Here is a 19230-nt window from a genome sequence, read left to right on the forward strand (position 1 = left end):
GGCGCCCTCAGAGGGCCTCCCCCGGCCTGGGGCGCTGCCGCCGCTCCCGCATCCAACACACGAGGTGCCTGCCGGGCCCGAGCGCCAGGGAGCGGGCGGAGCGGGCGCAGACCCCGGTCCCTCCAGGGCGGCCCCCCGGTCGCAGCCCGCCTTCCCGAGGCCCCTGCCGGTGCAGCCCCGGGAGGACGCCACGCCGCCCTTCAGCCCCCGCCCCGCCGCCGCCACTCACTGCCCCTCGAGGCGCTCCGAGGACCAAGGCTCGACCAAGCGCCCCGGGCCGACGCGCACCGCTCCCTGCGGCCCCGCCCGCCGAAGCCCCCGCGGCCAATGGGCGCCCGGCGCGGCCGGCAGCCACCTATTGGAAGGCCGTACGTCTCCCTGGGGGCGGGCCTAGCACAGCCCCGCCCAGTTCCGCCCCGCCCCGCTCGCCGCGCCGTTTCCGGGGCAGAAGCCGGCTGGCCGAGCGAGTCAGCTGGCGTTGGCGGGTGGCGGCGGGTGGGCTGCGGGTTGGGGGCCCCGGGTGGGCCGACTCCGCGCGCGGTGTGAGCCGGCGCCCGCCGAGCGCCTGAGGGCGGGTTGCGCGTGGCCGTGAGTCCGGCGGGGCCGGAGAGCGCAGAGGCCTGAGAGGGCGCTGAGGGCCGCTCGGGCCCCAGTCAGGGGCAGTTGGAATGTGCGCGGCGGAAAGCGCGGGCGCTCTCGGCCCCCGGGACGCGTCACCCGCCGTGCGAGCCGGTCCTTCTCAGCGCGGGCTTCAGGGGCAGCCCGGAGGTAGGGGCTGCGGGCGAGCGGGCGGCTGCGGCGGCCTCACAAAGCCACCGGGTTTCCTGTGTTCGGAGGCGGGTCCCCCATCTGACGGGGCGTTTGCAGATACATTTACTGGGATATGTGGTTTGAGAACCAAGAGAAGGAAGGAATGCAGCGCTACGCTATTAGTTATTTTAGACTCAAACGAGAAAATAGTGTTTCATAAAATTTTTATTTAGCGTCCTGAAAAAGTTCACCTAGCACCACCTGATAGTTATTATGGGCAGATTTTTAAAATCTTACCTGATTGTTCATATATGAAAGCAATAATGGCTTGGTGATTACTTGTCCCTTAGTGTCTTACATGTATTCATCTGTAAAACATACCTACCTTGGGGGGCTATGTGGATTCAATGAAATATAAAATATATAAAACTAACGAAAGCACTTTTAAAGGAGTGTCTCAAGGCATTGTCCTATATACATACAAACAAAAAATACAATAATTGACCAATAATAATTAGCAAGTGAGTGAGCCCCAGGCCTAGCTCCTTGAGGCAGATTACTTAATTTCTGAGTAGCTGAACTGGAATTTGGTCCAGGCATACTGAACTCTAAAACTGGGGCACTTAACCTGCAGGAAACGCAAAATGTGTTTCACAGGCTCTCTATTGGGCATCTACGTGTGCATAGCATGGGGGACTAGAAATCAAAGACCTAATACCCGAAAAGTTTACACAGTTAAACGGTGTGTGAGGAGGAACAACTCCACATCAACCATTTCCAAAAAGTAGAAAATTACTATCTCTATTAGAATTGAGCTGTGGGTACATTGCTCAGTAGTTTGCCTATTCTCTCACAGAATCTGGTAGAATGTGTTTACAAAATTAACATGGATTTTTACACATCACTTATGCCTCACTTCAGTTCAGTCACTCAGTCGTGTCCAACTCTTTGCCACCCCATCGATGGCAGCACACCGGGCTTCCCTGTCCATCACAGACTCCCCGAGTTCACTCAAACTCATGTCTGAGTTGGTGATGCCATCCAACCATCTCATCCTCTGTCATCCCCTTCTCCTGCCTTCAGTCTTTCCCAACATCAGGGTCTTTTCCAATGAGTCAGTTCTTCGCATCAGGTGGCCAAAATATTGGAGTTTCAGCTTCAGCATCAGTCCTTCTAATGAATATTCAGGACTGATTTCCTTTAGGATTGACTGGATTGATTTTCTTGCAGTCCAAGGGACTGTCGAGTCTTTGTGAATGCACTGGTCATAGCAAATACCCTCTTCCAGCAACCCAAGAGAAGACTCTACACATGGACATCACCAGATGGTCAATATTGAAATCAGATGGATTATATTCTTTGCAGCCAAAGATGGAGAAGCATTGCCTTTCTTTGGGACTGGAATGAGAACTGACCTTTCCTGGGCCTGTGACCCCTGCCGAGTTTTCCAAATTTGCTGACATATTGAGTGCAGCACTTTCACAGCATTATCCTTTAGGATTTGAAATAACTCAACTGGAATTCCATCACCTCCAGTAGCTTTGTTCGTTGTGATGCTTCCTAAGGCCCCCTTGACTTTGCATCCCAGGATGTCTGTCACTAGTGAGTGATCACACCATCATGGTTATCTGAGTCATGAAGATCTTTTTTGTATAGTTCTGTGTATTCTTGCCACCTCTTCTTAATATCTTCTGCTTCTGTTAGGTTCATACCGTTTCAGTCCTTTATTGTGCCCATCTTTGCATGAAATGTTCCGTTGGTATCTCGAATTTTCTTGGTGATATCTTTAGTCTTTCCCATTCTATTGTTTTCCTCTATTTCTTTGCATTGATCACTGAGGAAGGCTTTCTTATCTCTCCTTGCTATTGTTTGGAACTCTGCATTCAGATCGGTATATCTTTCCTTTTCTTCTTTGCCTTTCGCTTCTCTTCTTTTCCCCCCATCCAAGTACTAACCAGGCCCGACCCTGCTTAGCTTCTGAGATCAGATGAGATTGGGCGCGTTCAGGCTGGTATGGCCGTAGACCGCTTCTCTTCTTTTCTTAGTTATTTGTAAAGCATCCTCAGACAACCTTTTCGCATTTCTTTTTCTTGGGGATGGTCTTGATCCCTGCCTCCTGTACAATGTCACGAACCTCCGTCCCAGTTCTTCAGGCACTCTGTTTATCAGATCTAATCCCTTGAATCTGTCACTTCCACTATAATCATAAGGGATTTGATTTAGGTCATACCTGAATGATCTAGTGGTTTCCCCCACTTTCTTCAATTTGACTGAATTTTGCAATAAGGAGTTCATGATCTGAGCCACAGTCTGCTCCTGGTCTTTTTTTTTCTTCTGACTGTGTAGCGCTTTTTCATCTTTGGCTGCAAAGAATATAATCAATCTGATTTCAGTATTGACCATCTGGTGACGTCCATATGTAGAACTTGTGTTGTTGGAAGAGGGTGTTTGCTATGACCAGTGCGTTCTCTTGGCAAAACTCTGTTAGCCTTTGCCCTGCTTCGTTCTGTACCCCAAGGCCAAATTTACCTGTTTCAGGTATCTCTTGATTTCCTAATGTCCTATAATGAGAAGGACATCTGGTTTTTTTTTTTTTTTAATGTTAGCTCTAGAAGGTCTTGTAGGTCTTCATAGAACTGTTCAACTTCAGCTTCTTTGGCATTACTGGTCGGGGCATAGACTTGGATTATTGTGATGCTGAATGGTTTGCCTTGGAAATGAACAGAGATAATTCTGTCGTTTATGAGATTGCACCCAAGTACTGCATTTCGGACTCTCTTGTTGACTATGATGGCTACTCCATTTCTTCTAAGGGATTCTTGCCCACAGTAGTAGATGTAATGGTCATCTGAGTTAAATTCTCCCATTCCAGTCCATTTTAGTTTGCTGATTCCTAAAATGTCGATGTTCACTCTTGCCATCTCCTGTTTGACCACTTCTAATTTACTGTGATTCATGGACCTAACATTCTGGTTCCTATAACACTGCTCCTTACAGCATTGGACTTTACGTCCATCACCAGTCACATCCTCAACTGGGCATTGTTTTTCCTTTGTCTCTTCATTCTTTCTGGAGTTATTTCTCTACTCTTCTCCAGTAACATATTGGGCACCTACCTACCTGGGGAGTTCATCATTCACTCTCCTTATCTTTTTGCCTTTTCATACTGTTCATGGGGTATCAAGGCAATAATACTGAAGTGGTTTGCCATTCCCTTCTCCAGAACTCTCAGACCATGAACCATCCGTCTTAGGTGGCCCTACACAGCATGGCTCAGTTTCATTGAGTCAGACAAGGCTGTGGTCCATGTGACCAGTTTGATTAGTTTTCTGTGTTTGTGGATTCTCCCTGAACTACCTGTCTGGATTCTACCTGAACAAACACAAAAGGGCTTGAGTCTCACTACTATTTCCCCATAAAGTGTCATACAAACACCCAATCCAGACTAATCTTTTCAGGGTCCACAGTACACTGCTGAGGGTGCTTATATGCCAGGAGGCAACATTGTCAGGAAGGAGGCTTGAGCTAACATCCCCAGGACCAGCAGAGGTGAAGACTGGCTTAATTTTGCCTTGAAATTCCTAGCGGCCTTGATCCCACAATGCAATCTTGTCCCAGCCTAACATAGCACACAGTAAACTTTTAAAAATTGTTCAGTGAAGGGCACCCTGCCAGACTGTTTCCACCCCACCGCAATTCAGCAGTGGGACTCAAGCCTGTTAAGCCTCCAGGGATGCGATAGTGTCCCAAGCCAGGGAGGTCGGACATCATACAGTAGGCACTGCTTTCCTTCCCTTTTCTTTAACATCTTGCCAATACTACCCGCAGCATAATCCAGTTGACCTGCTGTGACGATTGTCACTGCACTGATTCTATGTGAAGTCATCTATGGGTTTTCTCTATGGTGTTCAGGGGACTGTTTGCCTTAGGAGTTCGAGCAGAGTGATGAGCATCAGGTCTTCATGCCTTTTCTACCTCAGATACCCTTTCTGCTGCCAATGGAAAGCAGGAAGATAACAGATAACTGGTCTGGATCGTCTCTTAGAGCTACAGAGTTGTACATCTGTGTGGGTGGGAGGGAGGAGGAAAGGGTACAGTCCACGTGGGTGATTCATTACAAAGACAGATCTGCTTTCGTTTTGGGTACTTACCTGCTAATTTCTTCCAGGCCGTGCTCTTTCTTTCCAAAACCCTTTCTTTGACTTTGAACTCTCAGCATCTCTTTCTGGGATGTCAGTTTGTTGCCTTCTATGTCTGTCCTCACTTGGCCTAGACTAGGCCTCATATACCTGGATCTTCCTCTGCCTGACTGACTACTCTTGGCCTCCGATCCTTCCTGGGCCATCCAGCTGTGTGTCTCAGTGTTAGAGTTCCCTACTTTCCATATCTTTTTTTCAGTGAGTGAGAAACCGTCCACCAGATCTATGTACAACATTTTCTTTAAGCTTCAGTGTCTCGTTGGGGATTTTGCTGGGTGCACGTCTAGGCTCCTGAAGGAAGCAGTGCTCGAGGTTTGTTGGGGTGCAAGTGCCTTTTGATCGATGGAGCTCTCAGGAGGCCAAAGTGTGGGAATGACATAAGGCCTGACTTGAGAGTGTTTCTTTCAGGCATTCAGAGACTGTCAGTCTCCATTCTAGCGGCTGCTGTCAATGGGTGTTCCCACCCAAAGCCTAGGGCGATTCTTCTTCCTCCAGACTCTCTTCCATGTTGATTGCCTGTAGCCTTGCCGCGTCAGCATTTGTGAGTATCGAAATGTGATTTCCCATTGTCCTTTCAATTGGCATTCCTGCAGTAATTAGGGATGCTGAGCGCCTTGTTTGGTGGGGGAGGTTGGGTGTGTCCGAGCTTTTCTGTTTTTTTCTTTCTTCTCCTTTAAGGGTGTGAGGATGATTTATATTTGGCAGTTGGATTCCTGAATATCCACTGCCATTCCCTGGGGGCAGCTGGTTCAGAAGCCCAGGCCTTGCGGATTGAACTGAGGTTCCTGTGGTCAGGTTGTAGTTACAGAAAATGTCCACAAGGCAGCAGCACTTTCCCATGCTCACCTTTGGATCCTCGGGGCAAGCGGAGCCTTAGAGCCAGCTGGCTTCCTGGGCTGTGCAAGAAATGAGTAGGATGTGCCTGAGGAGAGAGGACAGGTCCTGAGTCTCACTCTTTTCCCCCTACAGCATCACACAAACAGTCCATCCAGACGAGTCCCTTCAGGGCCCACAGTGCACTGCTGGGAGTTCTTAGGTGTTAGAAGGCTGCATTCTCAGGCAGGAGGCTGGAACTGGGATCCCCAGCACCAGGAGAGGGAGAGGTGGCCGAATAACCTCAGGTATGCAGATGAGACCACACTTATGCCAGAAAGTGAAGATCTACATAGCATCTTGATGAAAGTCAAAGAGGAGAGTGAAAAAGTTGGCTTAAAACTCAACATTAAAAAAATTAAGGTCATGGCATCTTGTCCCATCACTTCATGGCAAATAGATGAGGAAGCAATGGAAATAGTGCTTTATTTATTTATTTTTTAATTTTCCTGGGTTCTAAAATCACTGCAGATGGTGATGGCAGCCATGAAATTAAAAGACACTTGCTCCTTGGAAGAAAAGCTATGACCAACCTGGACATCATATTGAAAAGCAGAGACATTACTTTGCTGACAAAGTCCGTCTAGTCAAGGCTATGGTTTTTTCAGTGGTCATGTATGGATGTGAGAGTTGGGACGTGAAGGCTGAACACCGAAGAATTGATGCTTTTGAACTGCAGTGCTGGAGACTCTTGAGAGTCCCTTGGACTGCAAGGATATCAAACCAGTCCATCCTAAAGGAAATCAGTTTTCATTGAATTTTCATTAGCAGGACTGATATTGAAACTGAATCTCCAATCCTTTGGCCACCTGATGCTAAGAGCTGACTCACTGGAAAAGACCCTGATTCTGGGAAAGATTGAAGGCGAGAGGAGAGGGGGACGACAGAGGACGAGACGGCTGGATGGCGTCACTGACTCGATGGACATGAGTTTGAGAACTCCGGGAGTTGGTGATGCAGGGAGGCCTGGCGTGCTGCAGTCCATGGGGTCACAAAGAGGTGGACACGACTGAGCGACTGAACTGAACTGAGATATGAGGAGATGCAAGGATTGAGGTAATAAAATCTGTCCCTAAACACATCCAGCGATCTAAAGACCTGTCCCACCAGATTCCCTGGAGCACAGAGCGCCTCACTCCGCCCTGCACACCTCAGCGGGCATTGAGGGCCAGCAGCTGTGGCAGGGTGGGCTTTAACCTCTGCAGAGGCAGATGGCAGGTGCCTTTGCTGTTCAGTCGTTGACAATGCTCTTGTTAAGTGCCAATTTGTAACTGACAATGGGTTATTCTTGTTTGTGTAAATCCAGCTTAGAGCCATCTCTGATGTGTGAGAATTTCCCAGACTAGGAAATTTGTCTAGGTCCCCAGACACATCCTTCAGGGCCAGGGGTTCCTTCCTTCATTACATCTGCTCATTTGACTGGAAACCAGCAATGACATCAGTTCAGTTCAATGACATAGTTTTCTTTAAATCTGATCTATCATCCAGGCCTCAAAGTAGGCCTGGGTGTTATTTCCCCTCCCCCTCTATAGACTTGGGTTCCAGGGATGAACTATAGTCAGACGTCCATGTTTTTACAGATGAGGAAACTGAGAGCCAGAGAGGGCGGAGGACTGTCCAAGGGGGAGCAGGACATCCTTCCAGGAACCCTAGCTGCTGCGTTTTTAACGAGCTTCCTACCCAGCATGGTCTTCAATCAGCAAGTGTTGACGTTGAGGATAAACTATGGGTGAAAATGTAAAAGGCTTTTTTAAAGAACGTGCCTACCAGCTGTGCCTCTTATGGAGTATTTTCACCATATTCCCAACCCTGGCAAAGTTCTGGGCACAGAGTGTAAGGTTGCGGAAACGGGCGTCTCAAGCTGTAAGGAAATAACCCAGACACCAAGGAAAAGTAACAGGCTTTATTGGCAGCGCGCTCCCAGGCAGAACCCACTGACCGCAAGAATGGCCACGAGGAGTTCTGCCCCGAACAAAGGCAGGGTGCGATTTTTATGCCTTCGGGGCAGGAAGTGGCATCATATAACCTGGACAGGCCTAAGATAAGGTAAAGCTCGGGAATGCGAGATTGTGAGTGGTCAGCTAGACCGGGTTGGTCACCCTGGAGGTCAGGAAGCGGGGAATAGATCTCAGCAGAGGGTTATTACATCAGAAATTCCTCAGCGGTTTGGAGGGACTTTTTCCCTCGGGCGGGGGATGGAGAGGGGAAGAAGGAGCCAAGATAGCCACCGGGAAGGGGAAGCCAAGAAAGCCACCAGGGTCCGACCTTACATTCTGACCCTTTTGATAGGATAAGGGACGACGTAGTGGTCTCTGGCTGCTTCCTGCTGAGCTGGGGCGTCGTGGGAAGGGGGTCATGGTCGGACTTCGGTGTTCCCAGGGGCTCAGGGTCTTTAGGCAGGAGTCTGGAATTGGCGGTCATCATCATTTTCTGTCTGTTGGCATTTCAGGTCATCTTTTGCAGCTGTTGGTATGTGGGCTGAAGAGCAATGTGAGTAAAGTGACTGCAAGAATAAAAACAGGTTTAATGCTGATGGCTGATTAAGATATTAGGCAGAGGAGAACTAAGGTATAAAAGTTAATCTGGGTGTCGGTATAAAGAAGGAAGGTTCTCTGTAGCCAAAGTTCAATGATAGCCTCGGTGAGAGAATCGAAGTCAGTTATAGGAGTGGCAAGCCAGAGGTCTTGCAGGAGGTCAGACAGAAAGTTTTCAAGATTGGCCAAGGTGAGAGACATATAGATGGCACCCCAGAAGTATAGCGCAACCTACGCAATGTAGGTGAGGGCCAGAAAGAGGCGGAGAGCAAAGGACCATTCCGGTGGGGCGATTGAAGCGAGGCTTGTGGCAAAAAGTATGGCCAGGAGGATGACTAGAAGCAAGTTTTACCAGTCAAGCTCAATAGTCATGACTCACCTGTGGCTGGAAGGGGTATTTTGGTTATAGTGAGTCTGGCAGGCCTGGAAATTTTGGAAATGCAGCTATGGGTATTTGTGGACTGAGGAGGGGGCAAGCCGTGCAAGGGGGTCGTTTAAGCCTGGTGATGTGATACCATGGTTTGTGTCCCAAGAGTTTGGCCGCTGTGGGAGTGGTGAGAATCACCGTGAAAGGGCCAGTCCATTGCGGTTGGAGGGGGTTAGGTGTCAGCGTCTTTAAGAGAACCTGGTCTCTCCGAGCTGAGGTAGTTAATGGAGGCTCCCAATCTGCGTTGCTAACAGGCTGGGGCAGGGTGCGGTCTGCGTGTTCCCGTAGAAGGGATTGGAGGAGTGTGAAATAGGGCAGATAGGCTTTGAGAGGTGGTAGTGGGGGTCTGGGAGATTGGCGAGCAGATATGGCCTATCGTATAGCAGCTCGAATGGCATGAGGCCTGTCTTGGAGTGGGGAGTCGTTCAGATGTGTGTGAGTGTTGCTGGCAGAAGGTGACTTGTTTCAGCATTGTCTAGGGGTTGGTCAGGGAATATTCTTGTCATACTATCATTTGGAGATTTGTTGCATCCTGGAGGAAACAAACTTAACAAGAAAGTTAAAGGTACGTGGCCCAAAGATGAATAGAAGTAGAAAAGCTGCTCAGGGGCTATCAGGAGAACCAGGACCAGACATTGGCTTATGACGTTAATGTTTCTCTAGGTACGAGAAGATGCAAGAATTTGGGCTCATAAAAACTTTACCTGAAGACATCTGACTATCTGAAGGCTGGTTCTTCTGGGTTTTTCCCAGAGCACAGAGTGCCTTATTTCTGATTTCCACCCTGAATTCCCTTCAGGGGGTGTTGAAAGTCAGCAGCTTGCAGTGGTCATGATGTAGTCTCTGTAGAGGCATCTGGCAAGTACCAACTTCTAGTCAGCAGGGTCCCTTCATAGCCACATATTTGACCATGTTTGGGGGACATTTCATGGCCATTGTGTCACTCGGTGCTGGGAAGCTCATTCCCAGGTCTAGGGAAGATTCCATGGGTGGGCAACTCAGTGTGCTAAAGTTGGACCAGGCCTTGCAAGTAGCAGAAGTCTCTGGACCACTGTCTTACTAGCCTCTTGGTCCAGGAAAATATTCCCTCTTGTTGCTTCTTCCCATATCTAGAGTTACATTATTACAATCATTGGTCTCATATGGAATTGCATATCAGCACTATATCACAGGCTCAGTCACACATTTGTTAAAGTAAGAAATAATCTTCTGCATAAAGGAGGAGTAGAGGTAGGGTTGGGGAGTGTAAGGGCGTGAGAACGGTAGAGGTATGGTGGCTTTGAGCTTAGTTAGAATGTCTCGTCCTAATAGCTGAGTGGGACATGAAAGAAGTATTAGGAAGGAGTGGGTGAACAGGTGATGGTCGAGCTGACAAGGCTGTAGTCCAGTCTGTAGGGGGTGTGAGGGCTTGCCATCTATACCTACCACTGAGATCTGGGAAGGAGTCAGAGTGCCCCCATAAGAGGGAAGAACCTTGAGAGAGGTATTTTTCATCCCTTCCAGCAGGAACTAACAGGCGAATCCATAGGAGGAGGTGTTTTTGGAAGGGGTGGATAGAGAGAAGGAAAGGACCGGGGGTCTTTGATCTGTTTTTATTGGAGAGGGAGATCGAGGAGCGGGAGTAGCGATTACAGGAGGATCTGGTGGAACTGGAGAGGTAGGAGGTGTTAGAGGAGGAGTTGCGGCCGCCGTAGCGGTGGGGCCGCAGCTATGGAGGAGGAGGAGGGGCCACCAGGTCTTCCGGAGGGACTGAGAAAGCAGAACTTTCCTCAGCCGTTTGAGCTCGGATGTTTTTGGAAGGGAGAGAGCTTGGAGTTGTCGGGGAAACAATTACCGAGGGGGGGCGAGGGGCAGAGTTTTTCTCGGTCTGTTTGGACAGATGTTTTAGCTGGCGGCGAGGGGCCAGAAGGGGAAAGGGAAAGAAGGATTTGGGAGGAGGGGAAAGAAAGAATAGGGGGAGGGGCAGGAGCGCAGCAGCCAAAAAGCCTGCACATAGGGTACCTCAGATCATTTTCCCGTCCTTTGACAGTAATCTAAATCACGGAGGATATTAAAATCGAAAGTTCCCGCTGAGGGCCATTTTGAGCCATTATCAAGAGAATATTGGGGCCAGGCCTCAGAACAGAGAAAAATCAATTGTTTGCATCATATATCGTTTGAGAGACGCAGAGTTTTAAGGTTGGCCAAAAGACAATTTAGAGGAGTTGACCAACCCCGGTCAGGCTTGGAGGCAGTTGTCCCCATTGGCGAGCGACGGAGGATAGGCTTAGGGGTAGATCAACCAGGCGTCCCCAGGAGATCTATCACCCCAGCGGAGGAGGCTATCGCAGCTGAGTCGGACTGGCTCCCGCAGATTACTGGCTCCCGCAGATTACTCGCCAAGGGGGAGAGCTACTCTAGGACCTAACCCAGGGAACTTACTCCGTATCCTGTCGGACGGTTGAACAGTCTTAGCGAGGTGGTGGATCAACCCAGGGTGTGGGCCGGGCCCGAGGGAGCCGCAAGCCCCGTGGCCAGCGGGGGAGGGCTCTCACCTTCCCACGTTGGGCGCCAAATGTAAGGTCGCGGAAACGGGCGTCTCAAGCTGTAAGGAAATAACCCAGACACCAAGGAAAAGTAACAGGCTTTATTGGCAGTGCGCTCCCGGGGAAGAACCCACTGACCGCAAGAATGGCCATGAGGAGTTCTGCCCCGAACAAAGGCAGGGTGCGATTTTTATGCCTTCAGGCAGGAAGTGGCATCATATAACCTGGACAGGCCTAAGATAAGGTAAAGCTCGGGAATGTGAGATTGTGAGTGGTCAGCTAGACTGGGTTGGTCACTCTGGAGGTCAGGAAGCGGGGGATAGATCTCGGCAGAGGGTTATTACATCAGAAATTCCTCAGCGGTTTGGCGGGACTTTTTCCCTCCGGCGGGGGATGGAGAGGGGAAGAAGGAGCCAAGATAGCCACCGGGAAGGGGAAGCCAAGAAGGCCACCAGGGTCCGACCTTACACAGAGCAGATGCATAGTTTTTATTGAATAAGTTCAGTTTCACATAATTATATCCGTAGTGTCAGCAACACTATGAGGTATATTAGAACAGTGGTCTTCACAGTTGGTCCTTCACGGATCAGTAAAGAAAGAGAACTGTTTTCATTAGGAAGACTGTAAGAGAATTGCTAAGTTTTAAGTTTATCTCACAAGGATATTTTAAGAAAATGAAACAAATCTTTCCCATCATCTCCAAGGCTATTGGAGGTCTGTTGAGGACCCCATGCAAGGGAGGGTCTACCTCTTGGGACACCCCTGCTTCAGCATCTCCCTAAGCCGGCAACCTGGAACAGCTGAGTACTTGAAGTTCCTGCCTTGCCTTCAGGGGCTTTTGTGGAGACAGCTTTTGACGGACAGGAGTGGGGGAAGGTTTCAGGACGTTTCAGGCGCAGTCCACTTACTGTGCGCTCTATTTTGACGGACAGGAGTGGGGAGGTTTCAGGGTGTCTCAGGTGCAGTCCACTTACTGAAGTTCCTGCCTTGCCTTCAGGGGCTTTTGTGGAGACAGTTTTTGATGGACAGGAGTGGGGGAAGGTTTCAGGACGTTTCAGGCGCCATCCACTTACTGTGCGCTCTATTTTGACGGACAGGAGTGGGGAGGTTTCACGGTGTCTCAGGCGCAGTCCCCTTACTGTGCGCTCTATTTTTGATGGACAGGAGTGGGGGAGGTTTCAGGGCGTCTCAGGCGCAGTCCCCTTACTGTGCGCTCTATTTTTGTTGGCCTGGAGTGGGGAAGGTTTCAGGACGTCTCGTGCGCGTCGCCTTACTGTGCGCTCTATTTCCATTTCCATGGGCTTCCCTGCTGGCACTGTCAGTGAAGCGTCTGCCTGCCATGCGGGAGACCCGGGTTCAACCCCTGGAGAAGGACATGGCAACCTACTCCAGTATTCTTGCCTGGAGGATCCCATGGACAGAGGACTGGGGTGGGTTATAGTCCATAGGGTCACAAAGGGTTGGACACGGCTGAATGACCAAACACTTATTTCTAATACATTACATCAGCTCCACCTCAGATCATCAGACATTAGATCCTAGAGGTTGGGAGCCCCTGCTTTAGTTCCCTCTTTACACAGCTCCGGCCTGCTTCCTCCTCCTCTTCCACCTGCAGAACTACCTGCTGGGCTTCTCTGAGTGTGACCATGAGCCTCGTTTCGTCACTACCTTTCCTGATCCTAAGTCCCTTCTCTTAACTGGGTTTCCCTGATCTCCATTTAGACACCTTTGCCCCAGGTGGCCCTAGTGGTAAAGAAGAAACCTGACAATGCAGGAGTTCGATCCCTGGGTCGGGAAGATCCCCTGGAGTGGGGCACGGTGACTCCAGTATTCTTGCCTGGAGAATCCCATGGACAGAGGAACCTGGCGGGCTATGGTCCACAGGGTTGCAAACAGTCGGACATGACTGAAGCGATTTAGCATAGCGTACCAGAGGACATTTGTACTGCAGACTCATGTGATTGTTTTGGCTCTTTGGAGTCCCTTGTCATTCCATGTGTATGGTAGGGTCAGCTTGCTTGAGTATTTCTTCATAAAGGACTTTTTAAATTCATATTGAATCTTTATTTCAGATTGAAGATGCATTGCATAGCATTGCCATCTTAAGTCTTTTCTTCAGTATTGAATATCTTTACATTTATTTAGTGTTTTTTCCAGCAGTGGTATATAATTTCCAGTGTGACATCTTGGCCTTCTCATTAAATCAATCCCAAAGTATTTTATTAATGTTGACATTATTGAAAGCAAATTAAATTCCTTTTCAGATTACTAATTGCTTGTGTGTACAGATAAAACTATGTAATCATTTATTTTTATCAGTTTGGACAACTTGATAGTTCATTTAAACTTTTGGTTATAAGCCAGCACTACATTATTAGGTTTCTTAGTTTGTTCTTGCTTTGGCTATTGAGAGCTACTTCCATTGTCTCTTGTTTTCATTTAACATTTCTCTTTGTGGGTTTTTTGCTTTGTCTTTCTTTACTTTCTCATACTTGAAGATTATCCTGGCTCATATATTTACTGTCTCAATTCTAGTCTCAGTCATTTCTTCAAAGAGCTTCTGTCATTTATTTATTCTTTACATTAAATTATTTTTGGCTATACTGGGTCTTTGTTGCTGCCTGCGGGGTTTCTCTAGTTGCAGCGAGCAGAGGCTACTCTCTAGGTTCTGTGCCTGGGCTTCTCATTGCAACAGCTTCTCTTATTGCAGAACTTGTCCTCTGGAGTGTGCAGGCTTCCCTAGCTGTACGGGGGCTTAGTTGCCCCTGTGCATGTGGAATCTTCTAGGACCAGGGATTCAACCCATGTCCCCTGCATTGGTAGGCAGATTCTTTACCACTGGACCACCAGAGAAGTGTCCTGTTCCCCTTTTATTAGAGAGTGATATTAAAAGCATACATTTAGAAGCTAATATGCTCAGCTGAAAATGTATGGAAATATATACATGTATTCCAGCTTATCTTTGAACATTTTCAGCTAAAGATAATTTATGGTGATGTCTCCAATCTGATCATTGTGACATGGGTAGTCATAGGGCCCACGTGGGTTCTCATTGATAAGATGGCTCCATATGTCGACCTCGCAAACAAAGAATAGAATCACAGTGATCTGTGAGACTGACCAAATTGCCCAAATAGCATGCTGTTTTCTCACTGGCGCCTGTCTTCTCAATGCTGCAAGATACCAGATTCCAGACCTCCGGATACATGACCATCCCATGAGAGGATTTTTCATTGGTGGGGTATAAGAAGGACTCTGTCAGAAAGGGATTCAGTTCAGTTCAGTTCAGTCGCTCAGTCGTGTCCGACTCTCCGCGACCCAATGAATGACAGCACGCCAGGCCTCCCTGTCCACCACCAATTCCCGGAGTTCACTCAAACTCATGTCCACAGAGTCGGTGATGCCATCCAGCCATCTCATTCTCTGTCGTCCCCTTCTCCTCCCGCCCCCAACCTTTCCCAGCATCAGAGTCTTTTCCAGTGAGTCAACTTGTCGCATGAGGTGGCCAAAGTATTGCAGTTTCAGCTTTAGCATCAGTCCCCCCAATGAACACCGAGGATTGATCTCCTTTAGAATGGACTGGTTGGATCTTGCAGTATAAGGGACTCTCAAGAGTCTTCTCCAACACCACAGTTCAAAAGCATCGATTCTTCGGCAATCAGCTTTCTTCACAGTCCAACTCTCATATCCATACATGACCACGGGAAAAACCATTGCCTTGACTAGACGGACCTTTGTTGGCAAAGTAATGTCTCTGCTTTTTAATATACTATCAAGGTTGGTCATAACTTTCCTTCCAAGGAGCAAGCGTCTTTTAATTTCATGGCTGCAATCAGCATCTGCAGTGATTTTGGAGCCCAAAAAAATAAAGTCTGACACTGTTTCCACTGTTTTTCCATTTATTTCCCATGAAGTGATGGGACCAGATGCCATGATCTTAGTTTTCTGAATGTTGAGCTTCAAGCCAACCTTTTCACTCTCCTCTTTCACTTTCATCAAGAGGCTTTTGAGTTCCTCTTCACTTTCTGCCATAAGGGTGGTGTCATCCGCATATCTGAGGTTATTGATATTTCTCCCAGCAATCTTGATTCCAGCTTGTGCTTCTTCCAGCCTAGCGTTCCTCATGATGTACTCTGCATATAAGTTAAATAAGCAAGGTGACAATATACAGCCTTGACGTACACCTTTTCCTATTTGGAACCAGTCTGTTTTTCCATGGCCAGTTCTAACTGTTGCTTCCTGACCTGCATACAGGTTTCTCAAGAGGCAGGTCAGGTGGTCTGGGATTCCCATCTCTTTCAGAATGTTCCACAGTTTATTGTGATCGACACAGTCAAAGGCTTTGGCATAGTCAATGAAGCAGAAATAGATGTTTTTCTGAAACTCTCTTGCTTTCTCCATGATCCAGCGTATGTTGGCAATTTGATCTCTGGTGCCTCTGCCTTTTCTAAAACCTGCTTGGTTCTTCTTAAGGGCCAGGCACCCTCTGGTTTCCCTCTAATACATTTCCTTTTCTTGCCTAACTGCCCGGGTCGCTCTCTTTTTCTCTGCAGTCGCCTTACATTCTGGCGCCCAAACCCGGGAGGGAAGATCCACCGCAACTGGGTGGGCTCCTCGGATGAGTCCACCTCTGGTGGTCCCCTCCCTTGGACCTTGCCGAGAAACTGAGACGAGTTCTGCGATGGGACCCTCCACTCACCTTGCTGGCCTGACATGCACACCACACACTGGCCTACACTGCATCCATGGCAATATACACGTTTCAATGCTATTCTGTCACATCATCCCACCTTCGCCTTCTCCCACAGAATCCAAAAGTCTGTTCTTTACACCTGTGTCTCTTTTGCTCTTCTGTATAGGACCGTTGTTACCATCTTTCTAAATTCCATATATATGTGTTAATATACTGTATTGGTGTTTTTCTTTCTGACTTACTTCACTCTGAATAACAGGCTCCAGTTTCATCCATCTCATTAAAACTGACTCAAATGTGTTCTTTTTAATGGCTGAGTAATACTCCATTGTGTGAATGTACTACAGCTTTCTTATGCATTAGTCTGCCAATGGACATCTAGTTTGCCGCCATGTCCTGGCTGTTATAAACAGGGCTGCGATGAACACTGGGGTATGGGTGTCTCTTTCAGTTCTGATTTCCTGGGTGTGTATGCCCAGCAGTGGGATTGCTGGGTCATATGGCAGTTCTATTTCCAGTTTTTTAAGGAATCGCCACAATATTCTCCAGAGTGGCTATACTAATTTGCATTCCCACCAACAGTATGAGAGGGTACGCTTTCTCCACACCGTCTCCAGCATTTACTGTTTGTAGACTTTTTGATGGCAGCCATTCTGACTGGTGTGAGATGGTACCTCACTGTGGTTTTGATTTGCATTTCTCTGATAATGATTGCTATTGAGCACCTTTTCATGTGTTTGTTAGCCATCTGTATGTCTTCTTTGGAGAAATGTCTGTTCAGTTCTTTGGTCCAGTTTTTGACTGGGTCATTTATTTTTCTGGTATTGAGGTGCATGAGCTTCTTGTATATTTTTGAGATTAATTCTTTGTCAGTTGTTTTATTTGCTATTGTTTTCTCCCATTCTAAAGGCTGTCTTTTCACCTGGCTTAAGTTTCCTTCGTTGTGCAAAAGGTTTTAAGTTTAATTAGGTCCTGTTTGTTTGTTTTTGCTTTTATTTCCATTACTCTGGGAGGTGGGTCATAGAGGATCTTGCTGTGATTTATGTCAGAGAGTGTTCTGCCTATGTTTTCCTCTAGGAGTTTTATAGTTTCTCAACTTAAATTTAGATGTTTAATTCATTTTGAGTTTATGTTTGTGTATGGTGTTATAAAGTGTTCAAGTTTCATTCTTTTAGAGGTAGTTAACCAGTTTTTCCAATACCACTTGTTAGAGATTGTCTTTTCTCCATTGTATATTTTTGCCTCTTTTGTCAAAAATAAGGTGTCCATAAGTGTGTGGATTCATCTCTGGGCTTTCTGTTTTGTCCCATTGATCTATATTTCTGTCTTTGTGCCAGTACCATAATGTCTTGATGACTGTAGCTTTGTAGTATAGTCCAATTGACTTCCTACTTTTGCATTCCAGTCCCCTAAGATGAAAAGGACATCTTTTTTTTTTTTTTTTGGTATTAGTTCTAGAATGTCTTGTAGGTCCTCTTAGAACCATTCAACTTCAGCTACTTTGGAATTAGTGGTTGGGGCATAGACTTGGATTACTGTGATATTGAGTGGTTTGCCTTGGAGATGAACAGAGATCATTCTGTCCTTTTTGAGAGTGCCCCTAAGTACTGCATTTTGGGCTCTTTTGTTGACTATGATGGCTACTTCATTTCTTCTGAGGAATTCTTGCCCACACTAGTAGATGTAATGATCATCTGAATTAAATTCACCATTCCAGGCCATTTTAGTTCACTGATTCCTAAAATGTCAGTGCTCACTCTTGCCATCTCCTATTTGTCCACATCCAATTTACCGTGATCACGGACCTAACATTCCACCTTCCTATGCAGTACTGTTCTTTATGGCGTTGGACGTTACTTCCGTCACCAGTCACATCCACAGCTGGGCACTGTTTTCACTTTTTCTCTGTCTCTTCATTCTTTCTGGAGTTCTTTCTCCACTCTTCTCCAGTAGCATATTGGGCACCTACCAACCTGGGGAGTTCATCTCTCAGTGTCACATCTTTTTGCCTTTTCATGCTGTTCATGGGGTTCTCAAGATAAGAACACCGAAGTGGTTTGCCATTCCCTTCTCCAGTGGACCACGTTTTGTCAGAACTCTCTACCATGACCTGTTCATCTTGGGTGGCCCTACACAGCCTGGCTCATAGTTTCATTGAGTTAGACAAGGCTGTGGTCCATGTGATCAGTTTGGTTAGTTTTCTGTGATTGTGGTTTTTGTTCTGTCTGCCCTCTTATGCATAAGGATAAGAGAGTTATGGAAGCTTCCTGATGGGAGACAATGACTGTGGGGGAAACTGGGTCTTGTTCTGGAGGGCGGGGCCATGCTCAGTAATCTTTAATGTAATTTTCTGTTGATGGGAAGGCTGTGTTCCCTCCCTGTTGTTATGCCTGAGGCCAAAGTGTTGACCCAGCTTCCACCAGAGACTCCTGGACTCTCACAGGGAAGTCCAGTTCAGTCACTTGTGGGGACACTGCTCCTTTCTCCTGGCTCCTGGTGCACACAAGGTTCTTTTTGTGCCCTCCGAGAGTCTGTTTCCCCAGTCCTGTGGAAGTTCTGTAATCAAATCCCACTGGCCTCCAATGTCTAATTCCCTGGGGGTTCTCAGTCCCTTTGCCAGATCCCCAGGTTGGGAAATCTGTTGTGGGTCTAGAACTTTCTTAACAGTGCGAGAATTTCTTTGGTGTAATTGTGCAGTTTGTGGGTCATCTGCTCGGTGGCTCTGTGGTGGGGCTAATGGCGACCTCCTCCAGGAGGGCTTGTGCCACGTGCTGCTTGACCCAGGTCTGCTGCAGCCAGAGCCCCTGTCCCGCAGGAGACCCTCACGCGCTCAGAGGCCGGTCTGTGCAGTCTCCGTGGGCCTCTGTGTCCTTATGCTACGTTCTGCCTGACCCAGGTCTGCTGCAGCCAGAGCCCCTGTCCCGGCGTCAGGCCGCTGCTGTCCTGCACCCCTGCAGGAGACCCGCGCGCGCTCAGAGGCGGGTCTGCTCGGTCTCTGCGGGCCCCTGGGTCCTGGTGCGCGAGGTTCTGTTTGAGCTGCCGCGCGTCTCCGCCAGGCACGGGGTTTGATTCTAAGCGCGATTTCGCCTCCCTGCCGTCTTGTTTGGGCTTCTCCGTTACCCGTGGACGTGGGTAATCTTTTCTTGGTGGATCCAGCATGCTCCTGTCGATTGCTGTTGTTGCTTCACAGTGAGTTTCATTTTGGAGTTCTCGCAGGAGTAGGTGACCA

General features: G+C 48.0%; 1 long non-coding RNA gene across 2 annotated transcripts in view; it reads left to right on the forward strand.

Moving 5' to 3' along the window:
• The first annotated feature begins 495 nt into the window (after positions 1-495).
• LOC148774793 (uncharacterized) overlaps positions 496-19230 on the forward strand; it is a 44921-nt gene continuing 26186 nt past the window's right edge. For both annotated transcript variants that reach the window (XR_016035596.1, XR_016035597.1), the window contains exon 1: positions 496-768. This is a non-coding gene — a long non-coding RNA (uncharacterized LOC148774793). The remainder of the gene's footprint in view (positions 769-19230) is intronic.

Source organism: Moschus berezovskii, chromosome 20 (genome assembly GCF_049115385.1).
Source record: "Moschus berezovskii isolate FMDL1 chromosome 20, NW_MosBer_1.0, whole genome shotgun sequence".
NCBI classification, from domain to species: Eukaryota; Metazoa; Chordata; class Mammalia; order Artiodactyla; family Moschidae; genus Moschus; species Moschus berezovskii.